The 26,314-nt window shown below is 39.0% G+C and overlaps 1 protein-coding gene across 10 annotated transcripts in view; it reads right to left on the minus strand.

Annotated features, from left to right (window-relative positions):
* cadpsa (Ca2+-dependent activator protein for secretion a) overlaps positions 1 to 26,314 on the minus strand; it is a 214,045-nt gene that overhangs the window by 144,993 nt on the left and 42,738 nt on the right. The window lies entirely within an intron of this gene.

A 26,314-nucleotide genomic window follows, 5' to 3' on the forward strand; every position in this document is an offset into this window, starting at 1 on the left:
AGTCCAAATAGTGACCCAATTAAATGGCTAACTAGGTAACGCACCTCACACTAATCATAATTAGATTTCCAAATCTGTCTCTTCTGAATATCTCATTGTGTCAATGTCATTTTGGTGATTTGTTAGTCTGTGCTGTTTGTTTCTGTTTGTCAGCAAACAGAAAAGGGTAGAAATATGCTGGGAAGGTAGAGAATATGGAGGAGCAGTTCAAAAGAATTCTCAATAAATGAGATACAGACGATCAGGGAAGAGGACTATAGGTCAGTTATACAATAACAACTGAGCATTTTTTTCAGTAACAAGTAATTGTTACAAGTAACAAGTAAGTGTCTAGTGTCTTCCCCTTTTTTGGGTCCTTCCTGCTCCTGCCCTCTGTTTTCCTGTCTTGTGTCCCTAGCCATGTGCTTTTTGAGCACATGGCATTGTTTTGGTTTTTCTTCCGTCTCTGCCCCAGCCCCACCCTAGCTATTAGTGTTGTAACCTCTTGTCCCATTCGTGACCCTGTCCCGTCATAGCTTCCACAGGTGTCCCTTATGTTTGCCTGAGTATATATATACCCCATGTGCTCCCTTTGTTCTCTGTCAAGCTTTTTGTTTGACCTTGTCCTGTTACTCTTTCTGGATCTATTTATCTGCGTTTAGTTTAGCCTCAGACCTGCTGTGTTTTTTTGTCTTTAATGTTCCATGTTTGCTTTATGTAGTTTGTTTCATTGTTTGTTATTTTTGCTTGTTTGTTTCAGTCTTTTAGTTTACCCTCTGTTTTATAGTGTTTTGTTTTTGTTACCTTTTCCTTATATTACTCCCAAGTGTTTTGTTCTTTGTTAGTTTAATAATGGAAAATAAGGAAGGCTTGCATTTGCATCCTACCTCCTCCTCTTCGTTACACCTATCCGGTAATCAAATTAAAGTTTATCCAAGTAAATATTTTTTTTTTTTTTTTTTAGTAAAAGATATTATAGCGTCGGACTGGATGTGTTGAAAGGATGGACTAGAAAGATATTTACAGTCCATTTTTTTTATTCACATTCACAAATGTAAGTGATCTGTATCTGTGTGTAATGTGAATGAATCTGTCCCTGTAGCGTATAAACATCATCTTCTTCACCAACAACAAAAAAATCATATTTGAGAGACGACTCATAGCTTTATAAAGGGAAATGGATGAGTTAGCAGCTCATATGTGGATCATCTTTTGCTGGAGTGGAGAGTAAACAGCTTGTCTGAAGTTCATGCTCAGGACGAAGAGGTGAAAAAAGGCCAGACGGCTTGCTTCGACGATGAAATATATATAAATAAATATATTTATTAATCATAGGTTATGCTATGAGCTCTATATCAATGGTTTAGATAAAGTTATACAGTTAGAACAGCCTTGGGTACCCCATCTCTACTGTCTGAAGAATTCTTGAGACCATGTGGTGTTTACAAGTTGTTCACTGCAGGGGGTCCTGGAATGCATTGAGTAGCACATGGTCAGTGTGTGGACAATGCATAGGCCATATGTAAGGATGTATGTGTAAGTAATACATAAGCTCACCACTATTAAACGAAACAGGTCAATGTTTTAAATTGTTTTTTGAAGTGACTGCAGTGCATAAATCGAGTAGTCACTCCCATCTCTGTCATTTGTCCTGTGACTTCCTGGCCTGACTCTAAAATTCATACCATGAGCTCTCTAAGGCTACGTTCACATTACCAGGCTGAAGTGACTCAAATCTGATTTTTTTTGCTCAATGTGGCTCAGATCCAGATTTTTTCATGGCTGTGTAAGAATGAAAAATTTTCCAATTTTTTCAAATCAGATCAGATTTCCTTTCATATGTGGTCCTTAATCAGATACGTATTTGATCCATGGACATTTAAGTCTCCTTGCCTTTTTTCTCCTCCTCAACCTGAGCTTTAGATGAGCTGTTTACTCTCTACTCAAACAAAAGATGCTCCACATATGAGCTGCTAACTCATCCATTTCCCTTTATAAAGCTACGAGTTGTCTCTCAAATATGATGTTTTTTTTGTTGTTGATGAAAAAATGTGAGCATGTGAGGCGTTTCAGGGACAGATTTGTTCACATTACACACAGATACAGCTCACTTACATTTGTGAACTGCCAAATCTGATCTGAGCAAAAAATTTGATCTGAGCAATGTGGCTTGTAATGTGAACCTAGCCAAAGTGACTCAAATCTGATTTGAAAAAGATCGGATTTGGCTCGTTCACACAGCCATGAAAAAATCAGCTCTGAGCCACATTGAGCAAAAAATCAGATTTTTCGTCATCTTAGCCTGGTAATGTAAACATAGCCTTAGAGTGCTCATGGCAAGGCAATGTAAATTATCAAGTTTGAGTGAGGCCAAGACATCCGTAGGACAAATTACAGAGATAGATAGATACTTTATTGATCCCCGAGGGGAAATTCTAGACATCCAGCAGCAGGTATAATACACAAAGTTACAAATTGAATACAATTGAAACAATTTAACCCTGAGGTAATGCTTTAATATCAGATTACACGCTGCTGTTTTGAGATCGAAAAAAAAAAAAAAAACGGAAAAAAACTATTGCCTCAACTGAAGTTCACCGTTCACCTCAATCAATCTGGGAATTGAGACCTTTTTTTGGGGGGGGGGCCGAGAGATGATTTCACAAGAGGGCGCAGGGGTTTAATCACTGCTCCGTGGTGTGCAGAGCAGGTGTTGGAGAATCCAGCTGAGAGAAATCTTTGATCTCTCAGAATGGTGCGAGTGGCCGTGTGTGATAGCCCTCAGGCCAGCGAGCCGATCGATAACCCGAGAGATCGCCGAGATGAGATTGGGGTAGAGGGTGAGGCGGTGGGAAAAACGCCGGGCCAGGGAGAAAAAAACGTTTCGTCGGGTGAAGAGTAATAATGCTGCTGGAACAGCAGCCGCCCGCGCTCATGTCAATAATGCATAAGAGGAACCTGCCTGCAGACCCAATTACTGAAACCCAGGGTGGTGGGGGGGTGAGAGACAGAGCTGTAGAAATATGCACAATTTTATATACAATATTTAGTTCAGCATTGGAAAAATTACAGCAAAGCCAGGAACTACTGTATTTTACGAACTATAAGGCACACCGGATTATAAGGCTCACTATCAATTAGGGGTGGGCGATATGGCTCTAAAATAATATCACAATATTTCAGGGTATTTTTGTGATAACGATATACTTGGCGAAACAGGAAAACTAAAATAATTCATTAATTTCAGGAATATAGTATAATAGTACAACAGTATAATCATAATGTGGCAAAATAAATAATATAGCATAAAATAATATAATGCAGCAAATAATATTGCAGAATATTTAGTGCAAAACAATTATACAATAAATACACCTAAAGCTTCACAGTAAATAATAGACTACTTTTAAGACAGAACAGCCCTATTATCACGATATGGATTTTTAATATCATGATATTTCTGTGTCACGATATATTGTATACGATTTAATATTGCCCACCCCTACTATCAATCAACATCTATTTTCTGGTCTATTTTCATACCTAAGGCGCACCGGATTATGAGGCACGGTAAAAAAAAAAGAACAGTGCAGTTAGCACTGCCTAGCGCTAGTATCAGCGCCATATCAGCTAGCGGTTCATCCCACATAGCTTGTTTTAGCACGCAAAACAAGCAGACTACAGTCCGATATACTCACCTGTGAAACAGTGAAAGGGCTAGTGCTGCGGATAGCAGCTAATGCTAATACTGCTCCAGCCTTGGTGCTGGAGAAACTTCAATGAAACTCCTTACTGGCTTTACTGCTCCTCACAACCTGACTGGTAGAATTCATGCATAAGGTCACGCATGGTTGATTTTTGGGAAAATTAAAGGATTTTAAGTGTGCCTTATAGTGCGAAAAATAAAGTAATCATTCTTCTAAATGTCCTTACTAGTGGTTTTGTTGCCGAATACTATCAAATCCTCACAGAAAAGCAGCAGTCCAAAATCTAGTCAATGCCTTTTTTTCCCTGGACTGTAGAGACAGCTCTCCTACAAAAGCGGAATAAACACTTGATTTCAACAGAAACTATGAATAAGCAGGTGTCCCAATACTTTTGTCCATATGTCAATTGCTCAACCATCAATCACAAAATCAATAACTTTACTGACCAGCATTTTTACTGACTAACATTCTCTGTTATTTTTAAAAGTGTAGGTCTTCTTAGTTTGTTTCAGAAACAAAATTAGAGGAAAAAAATGTTTTAGTAAAAACAATACTTTCTGTGTAGCCAATAGGCTCGGAGGAAAGTGCAGTGACTCAGTTCTGATACATCAGCTCACAGAAGCCTCGTGCTGATCGACCTCACCATTTTGGAGTGATGAGGGGAAAGAGCACCATCTACCCACCCAGAGAGACCAAGGCCAATTGTGCTCTCTCAGGGCTCTGGCAGCTGATGGCAAGCTACATGACCAGGATTCGAACCAGCGCTCTCCCAATCATAGTGGCAGCGCTTAGCTCGCTGGACCACTTGGAGCCAACTATATGGGAAAATTTAATATAAGCGTGTTTTTTTGTTTTATTGAAAATAAAATAAAATTATATGGATATGAATTTTCTATTTCACAGAAATGATAACATCTTTTCTGGAGGCCATTAGTGATTCACACTGAGGCCCGATCTCTCTCTTTCTCTCTCTCTCTCTGTTCTCTCTCAGACAAACACACATCTTTCTCACTTTTCTCTGATCTGATTTCTTCTCCAGTCAGTCTCATTCTCTGCCCTTTCCTCTCTCTCTTTGTGAGGTTGGCAGGGATTGGTCGGTTCATTATCCGTTTCTCAGCTCCTCTCTTGTTCTCTCAGTCCATCACTCTCTCTTCTGTCGGCCCGCCGCAACGTCTGCTCTCTTTCTTTACCTCCACCTGTCACTGCTGCTTTTTCTCTTAGTGTAAACTCCATCCGCTCTGTTTCACTCCATTTCTCTACGCCTCATTTCTCTCTTTCCGAGTCTCTCTGACTTTTTCTTTCTCTCTGCTTTGTTTCGGCTTTCAATCTTTTTTTCTGTTGCTGCATTATTTTATCTCTTTCTACTTTTCTTAACCTCTTTCTCACTTCAAGTCAAAGTCAAAGTCAAAGTGGTTTTTATTGTCATTTCAGCTATATACAGAGTACACAGTGAAACGAAACAACGTTCCTCCAGGGACCATGGTGCACATAAACACAGTGTAGACAGAACAATAGTGCAACAGTACAAAAGTGCAGACAGACAATACAACACCATACAGACAAAGAATAATAAATAACAAGACAGTGTGCAAATTATGCAGTGTGCAAAAAAGACCAGTGAGGTAGTAATTACCTCTATTACACAGTGTGCAATAGAGTCCAGTGAGGTAGTAGGGTTTTTAGTGCTTTCCATTTTCTGGGGTAAGTGGGGTAAGAGTGTGTGTGCATGTACAGAAAAACCATCAGTTCAGTCTCTGCAGTTGAGGAGTCTGATGGCTTGGGGGTAGAAGCTGTTGCAGAATCTGGTCGTGCTGGACCGGATACTGCGGTACCTTCTTCCCGAAGGCAGGAGGGAGAACAGTTCGTGTGAGGGATGGGTGGGGTCATTCACAATGCTGGTTGCTTTGCGGATGCTGCGGGTGGTGTAAATGTCCGTGATGGAGGGGAGAGAGACGCCGATGATCCTCTCAGCTGTCCTCACAATACGCTGGAGGGTCTTGCGGTCAGAGACGGTGCAGGTCCCAAACCAGGCAGTGATGCAGCTGCTCAGGATGCTCTCAATGGTCCCTCTATAGAAGAGTGTGAGGATGGGTGGAGGGAGACGGGCCTTTCTCAGCTTCCGGAGGAAGTAGAGACGCTGCTGGGCTTTCTTGGCTGTAGAGCTGGTGTTCAGGGTCCAGGTGAGGTTTTCTGCTAAGTGGACACCAAGGAACTTGGTGCTCTTAACAATCTCCACAGAGGACCCGTCGATGTTGAGTGGAGAGTGGGTGTGTTGTGCTCTCCTGAAGTCAACAACCATTTCCTTTGTCTTGTCCACATTCAGGTGAAGGTTGTTGACTGTACACCAGTCTGTCAGCCGCTGCACCTCCTCTCTGTATGCTGACTCGTCGCCTTTGGTGATGAGACCCAGCACAGTTGTATCATCGGCGAACTTGATAAAGCTGTTAGAACTGTGTTTTGCAGCACAGTCATGAGTCAGCAGGGTGAACAGCAGAGGACTCAGGACACTGTCCTGGGGGGCCCCAGTGTTCAGTGTGATGGTGCTGGAGGTGCTGCCCCCGAACCGGACTGACTGGGGTCTCCCCGTCAGAAAGTCCAGGATCCAGTTGCAGAGGGGGATGTTGAGGCCGAGCGAGCTTAGCTTCCTGATGAGGTTCAGTGGGATGATGGTGTTGAATGCTGAACTGAAGTCTATAAACAGCATTCTGATGTAAGTGTCCTTCTTCTCCAGGTGGGTGAGGGAGAGATGAAGGGTGGTGGTGATGGCATCGTCCGTGGAGCGATTGGGACGATATGCAAACTGCAGGGGGTCCAGTGAAGAGGGCAGTTGTGTCTTGATGTTCCTCATGACTAGCCTCTCGAAGCACTTCATGATGATGGGTGTAAGTGCAACGGGACGGTAGTCATTGAGGCAGGACACTGTGGACTTCTTCGGCACGGGAACGATGGTGGTGGACTTGAGGCACGTTGGGACAGTGGCACTGCACAGGGAGATGTTGAAGATGTCCGTGAGAACATCTGTCAGCTGGTCTGCGCACTCCCTGAGCACTCTGCCGGGGATGTTGTCTGGTCCTGCAGCTTTTCGTGGGTTGACTCTGCGCAGAGTGTTCCTCACATCCACTGCAGTCAGGCACAACACCTGCTCGCCCGGCTTGGGCACTTGTGCTACAACATGCTTTCTTTTCCTTATCCTTCTTTCTCTGGCTATCTTTCTCTTATTTTTCTCTGTCTTTAATATTTGTTCTTTCCTTTCTTTTCTATCAAATTCTTTATTTCCTACCTTATTCTCTGCTTTATTTCCTCCCTAGTTCATTCCTTCTTTCTGTCCTTCCTTTATTCTGTAGTTGCTTTCTTCCTTTCTTCTTTCCATTTTTTGTTTCATACCTTATTCCTTCCCTACATAATATTTTTCCTTCTGTCTGACCTTCCTTTCTTATTTTCTTCTTAATTTCCTTTGTTCATTCCTTCTTCCTTTCCCTCTATCCTTTACTACTTAACTGTTTCCTTCCATCTTTCTTTCCTTTTTTCCTCATTCATTTTATCTTTTCCTATGTAATAATTTTTTTCCTTCATTAATTCTTTCCTTTCTTATTTGCTTCTTCATTTCCTTTGTTCATTCCCCTTTTTCTGTACCTTATTTTATTTGGTAGTTTCTTCCTTCCTTCATTCTTTCCTTTTTTCTTTCCTTCTATCTTTTTTCCTTCTTTCTGTCCTTCCCTTCTATCTATCTATCTATCTATCTATCTATCTATCTATCTATCTATCTATCTATCTATCTATCTATCTATCTATCTATCTATCTATCTATCTATCTATGTAATATTAAATCTCTCTCTCTCTCTGAGTGGATTGGTAATTCAGGTGTTTCTCCTCTTGCTGAATGAAAAGCTACAGGTGGTCTACTCTTCTCTCATTCCCCCTCTAACGCTTTTCAGGATCATTCTAACAGAATCGGACGCTCGCCTTCCAGAGCTCCATTTAAACCTGATCAAACCTCCTGCTGTGATTCAGCTGTGAAAGTGTTTATTTCAGTGCTCTTTAACCCTGACAGCAAGATCTTACCAACCACCCGTTCTAGAGGCTTTAATACTTTACTGATCTAAAACGACGTCCTTTACACTGATTCAGACCTTTAGAATGAAAGGACCAATAGAAATACTCTAAAATTACTTGGAATAAAGACTTTTTATATTAACTTTAAATTAATTTAGGTAAAGAAGGTCATTCTTCTTCTTCTTTTGTAAAGCTGCCATTTTGCAGATACTTGTTTTTTGCATGACAGCAACAATATACAGCTCTAAAAGCTTAAAAATTATGAGTTTCTTTGATTTTACCAAATTAAAAACCTTTGGAATATAATCAAGAGGAAGATAGATGATCACAAGCCATCAAACCAAGCTGAACTGCATGAATTTTTAGCATAAAGTTATCCAAAAGCAGTGTGTAAGACTGGTGAAGGAGAACATGCCAAGATGCATAAAATTGTTATTTAAAACAAGGGTTATTCCACCAAATGTTGTTTTTATTTGCACTCTTAAAATTTTATAAAAATGAACTGACTTTTGTTGGGAAAATCAGCACTACCCTCAACTGCTCCAGTGCGTTCCCCTTGATTCTTTTGATGGAAGCCCGAAGTAGAGTTGATAGAGAGACAGGATACTTAGATCTTCAGCAAATTAGCAATTTATTACAACAGAGCTCTGGGAACCCCTTCCACTCAGACAGAGTTTCAGTAGAAGAAGTTCAGTGATCCTTACATTTGCAAGACCTTATATCACCCAAAACCCCATCCAGCCATCCTGTGCAAAGGTCAGTTAAGCGGTTCCTCAGCAACTGTTTCTAACTGATTGAGTTAAAACACTATCTATGATTACTACTGTTCTCTACCTGTACTCTGGCCTCACCTCTGCTGCTTAGGTGCTGACTTTTGCATTACAAACTACAGACTGGACATTCAGTTTTGAGGTGTCAGCCTAACTGTCCTTTGCACACTCACCCACATACACAGTTCAGGTCCAATATCTAAAAACAACTCACTACTTGGGTTCACACAAACAAGATTATTCACATAACACGTCATTCTCTTACTCATAGTAAGGTTTTTGGATTAAATGTAATTATGCATAATTAACTGAAAGCCTACATTTAAATTTTAATATTTCTTAACACTTTCATTTCTTAAAGTATTTTTGCTTTCTTTACTTAGTTCAGTAGTTCTTTCCAAAATATGGGTTGTGTTCTTCGGTCCCCACATGCTCCCCTGCACTTGGTGTTTTTAGCTGTGTTCATTTATAACTCCGCCCCCTTGTTATCTGTTCCCAGATGTTTTCTGTTTCTCGTCTACTTCTGTGTATAGATGGCCCCTTTGTTTCTGTGTTTGCTTGTCACTTCTTGTACATTTTCACGTCTGTTAAAGTTGCTTGTCTCCTTGTATTCTGTCCTAGTTTATTTCTTTTTTTTTGTTTATTAAACATATTCATAAAGTTTTAGGAGTTCAAAAATCAATATTTGGTGGAATTATTCTGTTTTTTAATTACAGTTTTTTCATGCATCTTGGCATGTTCTTCTCCGCCAGTCTTACATACTGCTTTTGTATAACTTTATGCTACTCACTCCTGGTGCAGAAGTTCAAGTAGTTCAGCTTGGTTTGATGGCTTGTGATCATCCATTTTTCTCTTGATTATATTCCAGAGGTTTTCAATTTGGTAAAATCAAAGAAACTCATCATCATTCAGTGGTCTCATTTTTTTCAGAGCTGTATATCACTCGCATTTGTGTCCGTTTCCTACAGTATAGTAACTCTGACTGACTGTATATTACAGTATATTTACACTGCATTCATGTCTAGATGACTCTAAAACAGTGTTGAATTTCTTTAATAGCTGTAATCGCAGAGCACGGCTTTGCAATTGTTCCCATAAATTTGCAATATAAAGCATATAAAACTAAATGGGCAGTTAAATTGTGGCTGTTTGTGGCTACCCTGCTGCGTTCTCTAATACTGACCTATTGTGCAAAAGCACACTAACTCACTAAAATCAGAACATTGAGAAAAAAATCAGAAGATTTTCTCCAGCGCCTAGAGAAACCTGGCATTACAGCAAAACAAGGCCAAAGCTCCATTTTAGCTTGGGTAAATGAGAGTATTTGTCCTGTACCCACTTAAAATCAACAAGAAAGGAGGGGAATTCAAGGAAAAGCAGTGTTTTGCTAAGCGCTTAACCGCTAGCTTGATTTGTACCACAGAAAAAGCAGTGTGCAACTGTGTGTGTACATGTGTGTGTGTGTGTGTGTTTTTACTAAAGCTGTAGCTTTAATACACCTCAATCCTCCCGTAATCCAGGCTGGACAAGTAACCTCTACCTTACCTGTCCTTATTTTATTAATGGTAAGTATCGGAGAAGAGATTGTGTGGTTCAATTCCATTATCCTGCTACACGGTCACAGCGAGTTCAGCTTCAAAATGAGGATAAAAAAGAGGATAAAAGAAAGAAGATGAAGATGAAGAGAGACAGGAGGACGTGTGGACTGTCGATGATATTCCATATGCTTTGTCTTCGGCTGCCATTAATGAATTTTTCAGCTATTTTAATTAGCAGAGCATGGCAGCCTGTTGAGAAAGAAAAAAAGGATGAGAGAGGTAGAGTTTGTGTGTGTTTGAAGAAGTGAGAGAGAGAGAGAGAGAGAGAGAGAAAGAGCAAAGAGAAGTATGATTTTACATTATTAAAGGGTGAGAACATAACAGACTGAAGCTCACCCTGATATAAATAGAGATGTGACTGATATGACAGATATGATATGGACAAAAGTATGTGTGTGCTTTTTTGCATCTATGAGAAAGAGAGAGATGAATGTGAGATGCTCAGGGTGAGAGAAAGATAGAGAGAGACTGGTAGATAGAGAGAGACTGGTAAAGAGAGAGAGAGAGAGACTGAGAAAAAGAGAGTAGGACTAAGAGAAAGAGTCTGAGAGAGGGGCGAGGGAAAAAGTTGTTACTAAGGGTGTGTGTGTGTGTGTGTGTGTGAGAGAGAGAGAGAGAGAGAGAGAGAGAGAGAGAAACTATATAGATATAAATAAATATAGAGAGAATAGAAAGAGAGAAATAATGAGACAAGAGAACAAAAAGCAAGAGAAAGAAAAGAGATTAATAGACAAAATTAAGAGAGAAATAGAAAAAGAAAAGAAAGAGAGCAATAGAGAGACTGAGAGAGAATAAAAGAGATCAAAGAGAGAATAGAAACAGTTTTATAAAAGAGAGATAGAGGGACAAATTGAGAAAGAGAGACTCATAAAGAACAGAGACTGTTATTGAGTATGTTGTAAGAGAGAGAGAGAGAGAGAGAGAGAGAATAGAAAGAGGGAGAGAATGATATAAGAGAACAAAGATTATCAGAAGTAAAATTAATAGAATAAATTGAGAGAAACAAAGAGAAATACAAAGAAAAAAGAAAGTGAGCAATATGGAGACTAGAGAGAGATAGAAACAGCGATAACACATTCTCACATTGCACATTCTCGCCGCATATAGACTCTTTGGAACGTTTTCTGCGCTATGACTGCGCATTCTCGCCGCTTTTAGACTCTTTGGCCCGTTTTCTGACACCTAACGTTTAAACTTTAAATCTCACATTATAAAAACCTGCGCGCCAACTTTCATTTTATTTCTAAAATACCTTGCGGGCCACTTCAAAAAAGGCAACGGGCCACAAATTGCCCGCGGGCCGTAGATTGGACACCCCTGGTATAAAAGAATAAGTGACTGAGAATGAAGTAAGGGAGTGAGGCAATAAGAGAGACAGAGAGAAAAAGAAAGACTAATATAGAGAAAATTCTCATACAACAGAAGGAGAGAATTAAATAAGAGAACAAAGATTAACAGAAATAATTGAGCGACAAACAGAGAGAAATACAAAAGAAAAGAAAGTGAGCAATATGGAGACTAGAGAGAGATAAATAAAGTGATAAACTGTGAATAAAGAAAGATATCGAGAGAAGAGAAAAAAGCAGAGAGAGCAAGTGACTGAGAATGAAGTAAGGGAGTGAGACAGTAAGAGAGAGAGAGAAAGAGAAAGATTGAGAAAAAGAAAGAATGGAAAGAGATTACAGGAGAGAGAAAGAGAGATATAGGAAAATATATTGAGAGAGAAAAGGAAGAGAGCAGAGAGAGAATAAAAACAGTGATAGAGTGAGTGAAATGAATAAAAGAGAGAGAGACAAAAAAGAGAAAAAAGAGACTCAGTGAGAACACAAAGAGAGCTGTTATTATGTATATTGTATGTGTGTGTGTGTGTGTGTGTGTGTGCGCGCGCGTGTGTGTGTGTGTGTGTGTGTGTAATATATTCAGATGAAGCTGATGAAGAAGAGAAGGTGGTTAAAAGCCCTGCATGTTTACTGTCTCCATGACAACAGCACAGGACCAGGCAAAGTGCGCTATGGCGGTTTCTAATGGGCAATGTGTGGAGGTTTGTCCCTCTGTACATGCAACACACACACACACACACACACACAATATGCTTCAATCAGAATAAAATAATAAATAAATAAAAAGAGCACACCATGCACACACACACACACACACACACACACACACACACGCAAACAAACAAAAACAAACATCAAACACCACTCAACAGAGCTAAACACATGCGTGCGTCAGATGCTTTCAAAGCACACAGCCGAGGCACGGCAGCGTTAGAAGAGAAGTGACAGGCATTACTCTCCATTACTACACCACTGTGCTGCTGTTCCTCAGAGTCTGCAGTTCAATTCCTGCTAGGAAAGAGGCAAATATTGAAATTATTATACAGGGGCATAAAACAAACTTCCCCCACTGCCCTATACACAATTTTCGCTTTAGGGTAGTGTACCTCCTGGTGAGAGACTTTTTTTTTCATTTTATTCACCTAAACATGCCTATACAATGCATTAGAAGCCTCGATTTTGCCCAGTTTACAGACTTTAAAAGGCACATTACAATACTGAAAGAAGTTGCATGGTCATTCTTTTCAAGATATAATATATTTCCCCCATCACTAGTGATGCCCCAACAGAAGGAGGGTGAAGACTAACACATGCCTTCTCCAACATATGTGAAGTCAGACTCCGCCTCTTTTTGAACTACTGCTGATGCAGCATTACCGTGTAGCATCACAGTGTGCTCAAAGGAAAGCGCAGCGACTCTAGCGTTTCTATACATCAGCTCACAGACACAGCCTTGTGCTGATCGACATCACCCTAGAAGTGATGAGGGGAAAGAGAGCGCCATCTACTGTACCCACCCAGAGAGAGCAAGGCTTTCAACTGTGCTCTCTCAGTTCTCTGGCAGCTGATGGCAAGCTGCATGACTGGGATTCGAACCATTTTGATGAACTCCCAGCTATCTAAGCTTTTTAGTCTATACCTGTATGTCAGCCACCCAGCTTGTTGCATTGAATGAGAAACCTGGACTGCTACAGTACACTCTAAAAAACAGAGGTACGATATGAGTACTTTTTTGTACTCAAAGGTACACTCTTCATAATTGTACCCTCCAAGGTACAATATTGGTCTTTACAGGGTCAGATTTGTTCCCTCTGAAGTACAAAGTAATTTTTAACAGCAATAAGTACAAATTTGTACCATTTAACCAAACAAAAGGTACATTCAGTATTCTGTATCACTGTACTAATTAACAATATATATTTAAATTGCACATTTTTTATTTGAAAGCCAGTCAATTTTGCATCATCAAGTTTTTGAGCCATATTTAGTTGATGATAATGTTTATAATCTTTATAATCTTAACTGGCACAAAAACCATGGGTACAAAAAAGGACTTTCATGGAAAGGTACTTTTTTGTACCTCAATATAAGGTACAGCCCCAGCGACAAGCTTTGTACTCTTTTAAGTACAAATCTGTACTTACTTTTCTTAGAGTGTATGTATGGAAGGAAATTATATTGAATTTAGTGACAAATCCAGGATCTGGGATCTATTAACAGTTAGCGATTATTAGCGATATGTGCAGGACATCTAGCAGTCATTCGTGTTTCCTCTCATTGCTCTCTTTTTTCAGCAGGATAATGCTCACCCACACTTTGCTTTTTTGTGTTTTTTTGTCAGATATGCAAATTATTACAGGTTTGGTTTTAGGAGACAACGGGTTTTGCAACGAGGGGACGTAAAATTGCTTCTACTGCTGCCTTATAAAAGACTTTCAGAGGTAACTTTAGGGTAGTGTCCCTCCTGGTGAGAGATTGTTCGTTTAGTAACATACATACAGGACCTGCCTCTACCCTCTATGACACACTTGAAGACATAGACAGGAGCCTAAACTGCTCTAATATTCTAATGGTCCAGCAGGTTAAGCGTTAATACTATGATCAGGAGAACGCTGATTCGAATCCTGTTCATGTAGCTTGCCATCAGCTGCCGGAGCCCCGAGAGAGCACAATTGGCTCTGCTCTCTCTGGGTGGGTAGATGGCCCTCTCTTTTCCCACATCACTCCAAAGGGTGATATCGATCAGCACAATGCATCTGTGAGCTGATGTATAGAAACCGAGTCGCTGGCTTTCCTCCAAGCGTGCTGGCTAGTTCGAAAAGAGGCAGTGGCTGACTTCACATGTGTCATAGGAGGCATGTGCTAGTCTTCACCCTCCTAATGAGTGGGTTTGGGTAATTGGCCTTGAAAATAGGACACAAATTAGAAATAAAATAAAAAACCCAAAGGTTTTTTTTATAGGATGGCCTACTGTTTTCATGACTGTAAGCAAAAGGAAAGAAAGTAATGTGCACTGATGAGCCTTCCATCGCTCTCTCAGTAGCTGTGCGCATGGACCGGCAGGAGTTCTAGATGGCACCCTGCTGCTCTTGCCATGTTTTCCTTTGGTCGTGCCAATTATGCTCAATCTGAGAGTGATTTCATTAGGGCAGGGTGTGCACCACCAGGTCGACAGGACAAATCACATTCGCTAGCAGGAAAAAACAAGAAATAAAAGGGAAAAAAAACGCTCGACTCCCACTCAAAAGACACTCATGCCAGGCCACATATCCTGAGCAAATGGGCAAGATCTAATTTACTCCTGTAACACAGTCATCATTACTGGACAGAAGACATTCATCAAAGCTATATGTATCCGTACACCAAGACTAATGGACAAGTACAGTAAGAGAGAGAGAGAGAGAGAGAGAGAGAGGGAGAGGGAGAGTGCTGAGAGATTTCAGGAACCACACCCTTCTGATGGGTGCTGGAGGTCTTTAATAGATACTGAGGCCACTATTGGCAGGACCACTACACTGAAAAAAAAATAGAAAAAAAATGCAAAGTTTTTTTTAATAAATTTAATTTCAGATAAATTTAAGCAACTTCATCTCGGTTTCAAGACTTAAATGTTACATAAAGTAAATAAGTGAACTGAACTTCAGTCAGTCCTTTCTTTTAGTAAACTTTACTTCATTTATTTTTTCTGAATCAATCCTTTCTTTTAGTAACCTTTACTTAATTTCTGCATACAATATTACCTAATTACAATTACTTCATTTATACAATATTATTCAAATAATTTATGATACATAATACATTATAATGTATTTAATTTAAATATTTTAAGTTAAACCACACATATTACACACACTAAGAAAAGTGAGTACAGATTTGTACTTAAAAGAGTACGAAGCTTGTTGCTGGGGCTGTATCTTATAATGAGGTACAAAAAAGTACCTTTCAGTGAAAGTCCTTTTTTGTACCCATGTTTTTTATGCCAGTATAGATTATAAAGATTATAAACATTATCATCAACTAAATATGTGTCAAGAACTTCATGATGCAAAATTGTCTCACTTTCAAAAAAAAAAATGTGCAATTTAAATATATACTGTTCATTAGTACAGTGATACAGAATACTGAATGTACCCTTTGGCTGTTAAATGGTACAAATTTGTACTTATAGCTGTTAGAAATTACTTTGTACTTCAGAGGGAACAAATCTGACCCTGTAAAGACCAATATTGTACCTTTGAGGGTACAATTATGAACCTTTATGAACAATTATGTACCTTTGAGTACAAAAAAGTACTCGTTTCGTACCTCTGTCTCAACACATGGATGGCATATAATACATTCTTTTTAGTATACTAAAAATGTGTTGAGACAGTGAGACTTGGTCTGTTTACAAAATAAATCTTTGAGATTATGTAAATATTTGAATATTTTAACTAAAAAAAAAAAAATTCAGGAATTCTAATATATTATGTATCATAAATTATTTGAGTAATATTGTAAATTTAAGTAATTGTAATTAGGTAATATTGTATGCAGAAATGAAGTAAAGTTTACTAAAATAAAGGATTGACTGAAGTTCAGTTGACTCTTGATACTAAATGTAACATTTAAGTTACTTGAAACAGAGTTACTTAAATTTATCTTAAATTAAATTTACTTAAAAAAAAAAGAAAATGCAGAAAGTTGCAAAACTTTTTTTATGTAAATTTTACTCAAATATTTTTTTTAGTGCATGTTTCCTGATGTTAGTATCCATTTAAGGCCTTGACATGGATTGGGGGAACTCCTGCTGGGAGCTTTGGAAGCTGCGGGGGGGTCTGGGGACCATCATTAAAGAGCTTGTTCCAGTGTGTGTGTGTGTGTGTTTCTAGAAAAAATTATTAAAATGTATATGCAGACAACTACTATATATACAGATCTGGAAAAAAATAAGAGACCACTTAAAAATGATGAGTTTCTTTGATTTTACCAAATTAAAAACCTCTGGATTATAATCAAGAGGAAGACGGATGATCACAAGCCATCAAACCAAGCTGAACTGCTTGAATTTTATCCAAAAGCAGTGTGTAAGACTGGTGGAGGAGAACATGCCAAAATACATGAAAACTGTGATTAAAAAGCAGGGTTATTCCATCAAATATTGATTGATTTCTGAACTAAAACTTTATAAATATAAACTTGTTTTCTTTGCATTTTTAGAGGTCTGAAAGCTCTGCATATATCTGCACCAAAGCAACCACCTGTAATACCATTGCAACAACATTCATACAGTACACTACAGGAACCCACCACATAGCAACATCTTAGGAAAAATACAGTCGCCACCTAGCAACACCATAGTCAGAAACACATAGTAACACCTTAACAACTACTTAGTAACGTCATAGCAAACACCTGTGATATCATAGCAACAAGCCAGCAACACCATATCAACCACATATAATACCACAGGAACCACATACAACTATAATTTCTAGTTCTTTAAAAGCTGCCTTCATTTATCAAGCTTAACTTTTAAAGCTTGTAAACATTATATTTTCATTTTTTAAACAAAATCACTGCTACTTATGATTTTTATGATTTTTAAAGTTAAAATAAGATAAACAAGTGACCCCATTTAAAGAATCAGCCATACATTGATATATACTGTATATACAGCTCTGGAACAAATTAAGAGACCACTTCAGTTTCTGAATCAGTTTCTCAGATTTTGCTATTTATAGGTTTATGTTTGAGTAAAATAAACATTATTATTTTATTCTATAAACTACAGACAACATTTCTCCCAAATTCCATATAAAAATATTGTCATTTAGAGCATTTATTTGCTGAAATGGCTGAAATAACAAAAAAGATGTAGAGCTTTTAGACCTCAAATAAGTGCAAAAAAAAACAAAAAATCATGTTCATGTTCAAGTTTTAAGAGTTCAGAAATCAATATTTGGTGGAATAACCCTGATTTTTATTCACAGTTCTTTATGCATCTTAGCATGTTCTCCACCAGTCTTGCACACTGCTTTTGGATAAAATTCAAGCAGTTCAGTTTGGTTTGATGGCTTGTTATCATCATCTTCCTCTTGATTATATTCCAGAGGTTTTCTAATAGTTAAAATCATAGAAACTCATCATTTTTAAGTGGTCTCTTTTTTCCAGAGCTGTATATTGTAGGATAACAAAGCTGTCTGCATGGATACATGTGTGGCCTTACAGTCCTACCAAATATTTCCACATGCAGAAGTCTCTCTCACACACACACACACACACCACCAAAATAACAGAGTACACACATACACACAGATACACACACCCCTCCTACTGTGCTCTGTCTCTTGATACTAAGCTGTGCTGTACTGATGCTCTCACTGAGTTTGCATGATCAGAGCAATGCAAGTGACTCTCTCTCTCTCTCTCTCTTCTGACTTTCTCACTCTCTCTCTCTTTGAGGAAGGTAAGAGAAAAGGCCCTTTCATCTCGACTCGTGGCACCAAACAAGAAAAAGAAACATCACTCCCCGTCTCATAAATAAGACATCGGTGCCGTGGTGGTGCAGCAGCGGCGGTGCCGGCCGTGACGCAGCGGAGTGTCAGCGCTCGCGGGATAAAGCGTTTCATTTGAGTGATGTGATCTCTTAAGCATGGGGGCGATAGTTACTAGTTAAAGGTGCGTTTTTCTACGGCAGCCACAGGGAAGGAAATGAATCACGGCTCGGTGTTTGTCAGCGTCGGGGGGGCTGGAGTGTGTTCTAGCACTTTCTGTCTCTATTTTAATTACCTGTCAGTCAGCCGCCATCCACCGCCCATGTCCCCACGTCCCCTCAGGAAACAGTCAATATATTAGATTAAACTCCCTCCGCCCGGGAGACAGCAAACACACACTGGAAGCTGTTTAGCACGCACACACATTGGGATACACACACACATACAGTATACACAGTACACGCACAGTTATATATACTTGTTCTGAACAGCAGCGGCCCAAGGGTGGGGCCTGGGGATAAATGGGGTAATGTTTGCATGCATATGTATTTAAACTGTGCTTAGCGGGGTGTTTTTAATATCTGTGCGTGTGTGTGTTTGTGTGTGTGTGTACTATAAGTTTAGCAGATGCATACATATGTATGTATGCATGTACATCAATCAGTTTCTCTGATTTTGCTTTGTATACATATATGTTTTAGTAAAACGAACATTGTTGTTTTATTCTATAAACAACAGACAACATTTCTCCCAAACTCCAAATAGAAATATTGTCATTTAGACCATTTATTTGCAAATAACCAAAAAGATGAAGAGTTTCCAGACCTCAAATAATAATATATAATGCAAACAAAACAAGTTCATATTCTTTAAGTTTTAAAAGTTCAGAAATCAATATTTGGTGGAATAACCCTGGTTTTTAATCACAGTTTTTTTTATGCATCTTGGCATGTTCTCCTCCAGCAGTCTTACACACTGCTTTTGGATAACTTTATGCTACTCACTCCTGGTGCAAAAATTCAAGCAGTTCAGTTTGGTTTGATGGCTTGTGATCATCCATCTTCCTCTTGATTATATTCCAGTGTTTTTTTAAGTTGGTAAAATCAAAGAAACATATCAATTTTAAGTGGTCTCTTTTTTTTCCAGAGTTACTTTTACATGGGTGTGTGTCCTCTCTCTGTGTGTAGGTGCTCATGTGTGTGTACTATGTTTAGAAGATGTTCTACATATGTAGTTTGTGTGTATCTCTGTGTGTGTGTGTGTGTGTGTGTTTGTGTGAACAGAGTTGGATAAGTGTACCTATGCATATTTCATATTTACTGTATATATTCTATTCCATATACATATGTAATGAGTGTGTGTTTGTAACCTTTAAATACTGTATATATGCATATTAAACCTCCATCTGTGTCTCTGTGTGTGTATGTGCATATGTGTGTGTGTCCTCCATCTGTGTATATGTGTGTGCATATGTGCATAAATGTAAATGTGTGTGTGTGTGTGTGTGTGTGTGGTGGGGGTAGTAACTACAGCTGCTGGTCTCTGGTGGTCCTGCAGGTGTTGATGTGAAGCTTAGTCAGTTTGTCTCCGGTTGCCAACGGCGACTGGGTTATTACCATCCGAATCGAGGAGTGGGGGTTCGTTTTGTGGGGGTTTGGCTAATTGAGAACCAATCATACATACGGCCTGCACTTGTCAGTGTCCAATGGGAACGCAGAGGGAAGCATGCTGATCTTCCTGAAACCTGTGCAGATCCAGAACAGGAAAACGTGGGAGGGGCTAACTTGTAGAATAGCTAAACCTAGCCTGCAATTTAAGTGCAAAGAGGTGTGTGTGTGTGTGTGAGGGTGGGGGGGTGTTAATGCTTAAGTAAGTATGGTTTAATAGTAGGGTACTCACTTCTATGGGCACTGTAATGACCCTGCTATTAAGAGAGCACTCTGGCTACCATGCCAACAGGCCTTATTCTTTAGTAATGGTTGACCATTCTTAAGAAGTGTGTCAAATACTGCAACCCTACCTGCCAAATATTCATACTAGTGTATTTATGTGGTTCAAAATCTGAAACTCATATAATATATAGATGTATTACACACAGAGTGATCTATTTTAAGTGTTAATTTATTTTATTGTTGATGATTATGGAAAATTAGAACATTATATAAGGCCAATTGGTACTGTTGGCAGTGTGGGCAGTGTGCCAAGTCCTGCTGGAAAATGAAATCTGCATCTCCATAAAAGTTGTCAGCAGAGCGAAGCAAGAAGTGCTGTAAGATTTTGCGGGAAAACAAAACTGCACTGACTTTGGACTTGATAGTAAAACACAGTGGATCAACACCAGCAGATGACAGACATGACTCTCTAAACCATCACTGATCATCAGTAAATTTCACATTTCATTTGGAAACCAAGGAACCAGAGTCTGGAGGAAGAGTGGAGAGACACACAGTCCAAGCTGCTTGAGGTCTAGTGTAAGGTTTCCACCAATCAGTGATGGTTTGGAGTGACATGTCTGTCATCTGCTGGTGTTGATCCACTGTGTTATATCAAGTCCAAAGTCAGTGCAGTGATGAGGATTTCATTTTCCAGCAGGACTTGGCACACTGCCCACACTGCCAGAAGTACCAATTGGTCTTAAATAATATTCTAATTTTCTAAGACACTGATTTTTGGGGTTTTCATTGGCTGTAATCCATAATCATCAACAATGTTCACATTATAAACTGAATTACTGAAATAATGTAGCTTCTAAATGATATTCAATGATATTTTTTGAGATGCACTTTCATGAATTTTAGATTTTATAATAATTTAATTTACAATAAAGGGTCAAAAAGTTAGACTGATACGGGCAACCCTTGGTCATATTTATTGCGCTACACATACAAATGTAGTGCGTAATGCATGTGTATTGCATGTCAGATGTCTCAGCGTGGAGTTGTAGAGGTTCCTAATGATGCCATGCGACGCGGAATCCATCCCATGAGTATTCATGCATTTCCTGCAGATATCTCACACACTTTTAATTGGGGATAGGTCTGACCGTGAGACTATCCATGGAATAGCATCTGTATCTTCAAGGCAAGCTTGTAAAAATGGAGCAGTATGTGGACGAGCATCGTACTGTTGAAACAGAGTGCGGCGTTCAGAAAAGGTAAGACCAGAAAAAGGTTGTGGAAAATAATTAAAGATTAAAGATGATTAGGATTCATTGGTGGAGATGACCACCGTGCAATTGTGTTTCTACTGTTGAATGATGGTTGGTGTTCCATCCATTACCACTTTTGAGATGAGTTGAGGATGCTGTTGCTGAATGCAATCAAATTCTCCACACTGTAAGTCCGGATAAGTTGAATTTACTTAAAAAATTGAGGAAACCGGTTGCCTTAAAAAAGTTAAGTAATGGAGAATGAAAACTTAAGTTAGCATAACTTACAACATCTAGTCATTACAACTAAAGGGGAAGTTGATTTAACTTTTTTATTTTTGTTAAACTGTAAGACTGGATGAGTTGAGTTTAGTTAACTTTTTTAAGGCAGTCGGTTTGCTAAAATATTTTAGTCCAAATTATTTTCTAATTTTTCACTTTTTCTCCCCAATTTACACAGCCAATTACCCAACCCACTCATTAGGACTCCCCCTATCACTAGTAATGCCCCAACACACCAGGAGAGTGAAGACTAACACATGCTTCCTCCGATACATGTGAAGTCAGCCACCGCTTTTTTTCGAGCTGCTGCTGATGCAGCATCGCCGAGCAGCATCACAGCACGCTTGGCTCTGGTACATCAGCTCACAGACGCCCTGTGCTGCAGACATCACCCTAGGAGTGATGTGGGGAGAGAGCGCCATCTGCCCACCTGGAGGGAGCACGGCCAATTGCGCCGGCAGCTTGATGGCAAAGCTGCATGAGCGGGGGTTCGAACCTGCGACCTCCTGCTCATAGTGGCAGCGCTTTAGACCGCTGGAGCACTCGGCGCCCCTTGCTCAAATTTTTTAAGTAGTGTGGAAAACTTGAGTTAGCATAAATTAAAACATCGAGTTTTTACAACTAAAGAGGAACTTGATTTATTTCTAAGGTAGCCCAGGGGGAATCACTACACACTGATGGTGAGTGTAAGTCAGAAACTGTCGGACACAACCAGTATGCAAATAGATTGTGACAGAAGCCAATGGAAAAGAAGCTGTTAATGGCAACAGACTAAACAGAGTTATTTTAAGTTGGCTCAACTCAAAGTTCTCAGTTTGAATGTATTAAATGTGCCCACAATTGTTCAACTAACTCAAATAGTTGAGTATTGTTTAGAAATATCCAATTTTATGTAAAACAGACTTAAATCATTTGAGTTCAAACAACATATGGGTTTACAGTGCACCAGCAATGCTCCACAATTAAGTAGAAAGATTTTCTGAACAGTAGAGATTAAAAAGAATCTGATTTAAGCACTATAAACTCAGTTTTAATCCCCAAGATTTCAAAGGAAACAATGAATTATGAGCCAGTTTTCAGTTGTTTAGTATTTTACTTCTATGCTAATAGAATTTTGTGCTAACTTTGCAGCATTAGCATGGAAAGTTCTTCTAGTCTTCATTACAAATCCTACTTCCATGTGTGGGTGTGGAGTGGACGAGTCGCATGTGCTCTTTTACCACCTTAAATCCAGTTAATCATAATTCATACAGCTATTTCTCATCAGTCTGAACAAAAGGGAAGTGCAGAAAAGAGCTGATCATTAGCTCTGACCAGTCTGTAGGATCACCAGCGAAGTTTGACACCCCACCCCCAGTCTCTCTCCTGTCTCATTGTCTTTCCGTTCCATTTTTTCCTCTCCTCTGTAATTTCCCTGCTTTATTCTAAACCCCACTCACTACCCACTCATGTCATCTCGCCCTCGGTATGTACTGAACCGCCCCAGTCTGCAGGTGCCTGGATCAGGATCAGTTCTGCTGCAGTAAGCACTGCACGTTACGTTCTGACCGCGTTCTTTATTTTTAGTTTCCGCAAACAATCCAACAAAAGTTCTGTACTAATTAACACAAGCGTGCAGTAGAGAAGTAGAGGAGTACACAATTATAAACGAGACCATTAACAGATATTTTAGAATCTAAAAAAGTCGCCACCTGGATGTAAGTAAGTAAATGATGTGAGGTTGCTAATGATCTGCAGTTTGTCAGGTTTAGGTTCAGCAACAGTATGTGCTGAAAGAATGAGGTCAGCTGACCTCAATACCTGAATATACTGAATATAATATAACTTTACTCGAGAACATCTGTAAAATTGATGAACAAATCTCATGGGATAAGAAATATCCAAATAAATAACTGAGATGGGAGTGGCTACTCGATTTATGTACTGCCATCACCTCCAAAAAATGTGATGAGCTTCAAACTTAGTTTTCGCAAACAATCCAAATTTCTGTACTAATTAACACAACCATACAGTATTCCCTGACTAATGGTGTGTAATACACTGCCTGGGGAAAAAAAAAAGTCGCCACCTGGATTTAAGTAAGTAATTGATGCGGGTTTGATGCTGCAGTTGGTCAGGTCTAGGTTCAGCAACAGTATGTGCTAAAAGAATATATATATATATATATAGCTCAGGGGAAAAATGAGACCACTTAAAAATTATGAGTTTATTTGATTTTACCAAATTGAAAAACTCTGGAATATAATCAAGAGGAAGATGGATGATCACAAGCCATCAAACCAAACTGAACTGCTTGAATTTTTGCACTAGGAGTGGCATAAAGTTATCCAAAAGCAGTGTGTAAGACTGGTGGAGGAGAACATGATGCCAAGATGCATGAAAACTGTGTTTAAAAACTGTGAGGTATTCCACCAAATATAGATTTCTGAACTCCTAAAACTTAATGAATATGAACTTGTTTTTTTTGGAGGTTTTTTGCATTGTTTGAAGTCTGCATCTTTTTTTGTTATTTCAGCCACTTCTCATTTTCTGCAAATAAATGCTCTAAATGACAATATTTGTATTTGATATTTGGAAGAAAAGTTGTCTGTAGTTTATAGAATAAAACAACAATGTTCATTTTACTCAAACATAAACCTATAAATAGCAAAATCAGAGATTTTTTCCCCAGAGCTATATATTACAGTCATTATTACGGTATTACAGAACTGCTCAGAAGAAATGTTTGGGAAAAGTTACCTCATATTCTATCATACGTGAGAAAATGTTGGCATTAAATTCTCTTGATTCACATACAGTTTCTCTTTAATAGAAAATGTCTTTGTTGGGAAACACTAAGAAACTGAGACTTCAAAGAAGAAGGCTGAATTACAGGAATCCAGTACATGTGAGTAAGGCATAAAGCAGGTGAGGAAACTGGTTTGCTGAAACTCTCGGGTTTGTGAAATGTAGTCTGACTGGTGTGTACTTTTATTCTGTTAAAAAAAATGACACATTATGCAACGTTTAGCTTAATATGATTCCGTGTCAAGGTTTAAAAGGTCAGATCTGGGTTTCAGAGGTTTGATACACAGAAATCTAAGGGGACTCTGGTTTGTTTGCACCCTTGGTGTGGTTAATTTACTGGTAAGCAGGTGTGAATTCAGTAATCACTCCTGGGTCTGGACCAAAACAAGCATCCAGAGACCTGTGAGAGTTCGAGATTTTCCTGTGAGGTTTTGTCCCAAATGTAGAACTCTGGAGTGGTTGTTTGTGGTGATCCAACGATCCAACTACCAAATGCTGTTCACCCCTCATCAACAATACCAGACACGAATTTATTGCTGATTTATTACCTAGTTAATTACCACAGCTAACTCTAAAGGGAAACAGAAAAATATAAATGGAATTGGCTGTTTTGCCAGTAGAGGCGCCAGACCTGTGATTGCTTTAATTTTAAGAGAGACGTTGTACCGCCCAGGTTGCCCAGTGTTTTAAGCTATACAATGTACTTTTTTTTTTACCCGTTTATGGACTTTATCAATAATGTTCAGGATGTTTAACATTTAAACATGCAAGGAATCCTCAACACTCATAAACATTCTGTATATTCTAACATATATTGTACGATAAACCAATAACGCAATATCAAGACAGGTGTACATACAGTGTTATACATACAGAGTTATTTCCTATTTTTAGCTTAATAAGGCTCGGTTTAAGTTTCTTTTACTTCTTAACCTCATTATACTTGGAGCTCTAGTTCAGAACCAAAGAAAAAAAACTTCAGACACCACTCTGAAAAGCTGAAAGCAAGTGTGAACACACTCTAAACCTCTTAACCTGCATCAGCCAACACCCATATTGCCCAATCTTTGGTTGCTAAGTATAATATGGGAATCGACCCAAGCCACTTTTGTGGCCTCAAACAGCATTTTTGCCAAATCTCCTGTTGTCGAGAATAAATGCTGAGTGTAACTTTGGAAAAACGGTCTGTATACTAAATAGAACCAAAAGAGGTTCCCTGAAAAGGTTGCTACACACTGATATTCCACAAGTCGTGGACCAGAAACTAGTTATTTTGTAGTTTTTTTAAAATTTAGCTTAATAAGGCTCAGTATATATACTTTGAGCTCTAGTCCAGAGCCAAAGAAGAAAACTTCAGTCACCAAACATCTCTGAAAAGCTGAAGCTTAACCTGCATCAGTCAACACCCCACGCTTGTGCCAACACCCCGGCTGCTGAGTATATTATGGGAATCACCTCAGTCATTTTTTGCCTAATCTTTGGTTGCTAAGCATAGTATTGGAATCGACCAAAGCCACTTTTGTCAACAGCTTGACTTCTGATTATAATTTGGTTGAGTATGAATGCTCCGTGTAACTTTGGAAAAATGGTGTGTACACTAAATAGAACCAAAAGAGGTTCCTTGAAAAAGCAGCTACACACTGATATTCCACATGTCATGTACCAGAAACTAGTTATTTTGTAGGTTATTTTTTCATAAATTTAATTTAGCTAAATGAGGCTCAGTATAAGTTTCCTTTACTTCTTAACCTTGATACATGGAGCTCTAGTCCAGAACCAAAAAAAAAAAATTTAGACACCCAACATCTCTAAAAAGCTGAAAGCAAGCGTGAACACACCTTTAACCTCTTAATCAGAATTAACCAACACCCATAATGCAGAGTACAATGCAACAATCAGCCTGAGTTGCTTGTGCCAACACCCCAGCTGCTGAGTATAGTATGGAAATCACCCCAGTCATTTTTGACCAATCTTTGCTTGCTAAGTGTAACATGGGAATCGACCCAAGCCACTTTTGTCAACACCTCGACTTCTAGCCCCAAACAGTATTTGCCAAATCTCTGGTTGTCAAGTATAAATGCTTTGGAAAAAATGGTCTGTACACTAAATAGAACCAAAAGAGGTTCTCTGCAAAAGTAGCTACACACTGATATTCCACATGTCATTGACCAGAA

The sequence above is a fragment of the Astyanax mexicanus genome, chromosome 24, assembly GCF_023375975.1.
Source record: "Astyanax mexicanus isolate ESR-SI-001 chromosome 24, AstMex3_surface, whole genome shotgun sequence".
In the NCBI taxonomy this organism is placed as follows: Eukaryota; Metazoa; Chordata; class Actinopteri; order Characiformes; family Acestrorhamphidae; genus Astyanax; species Astyanax mexicanus.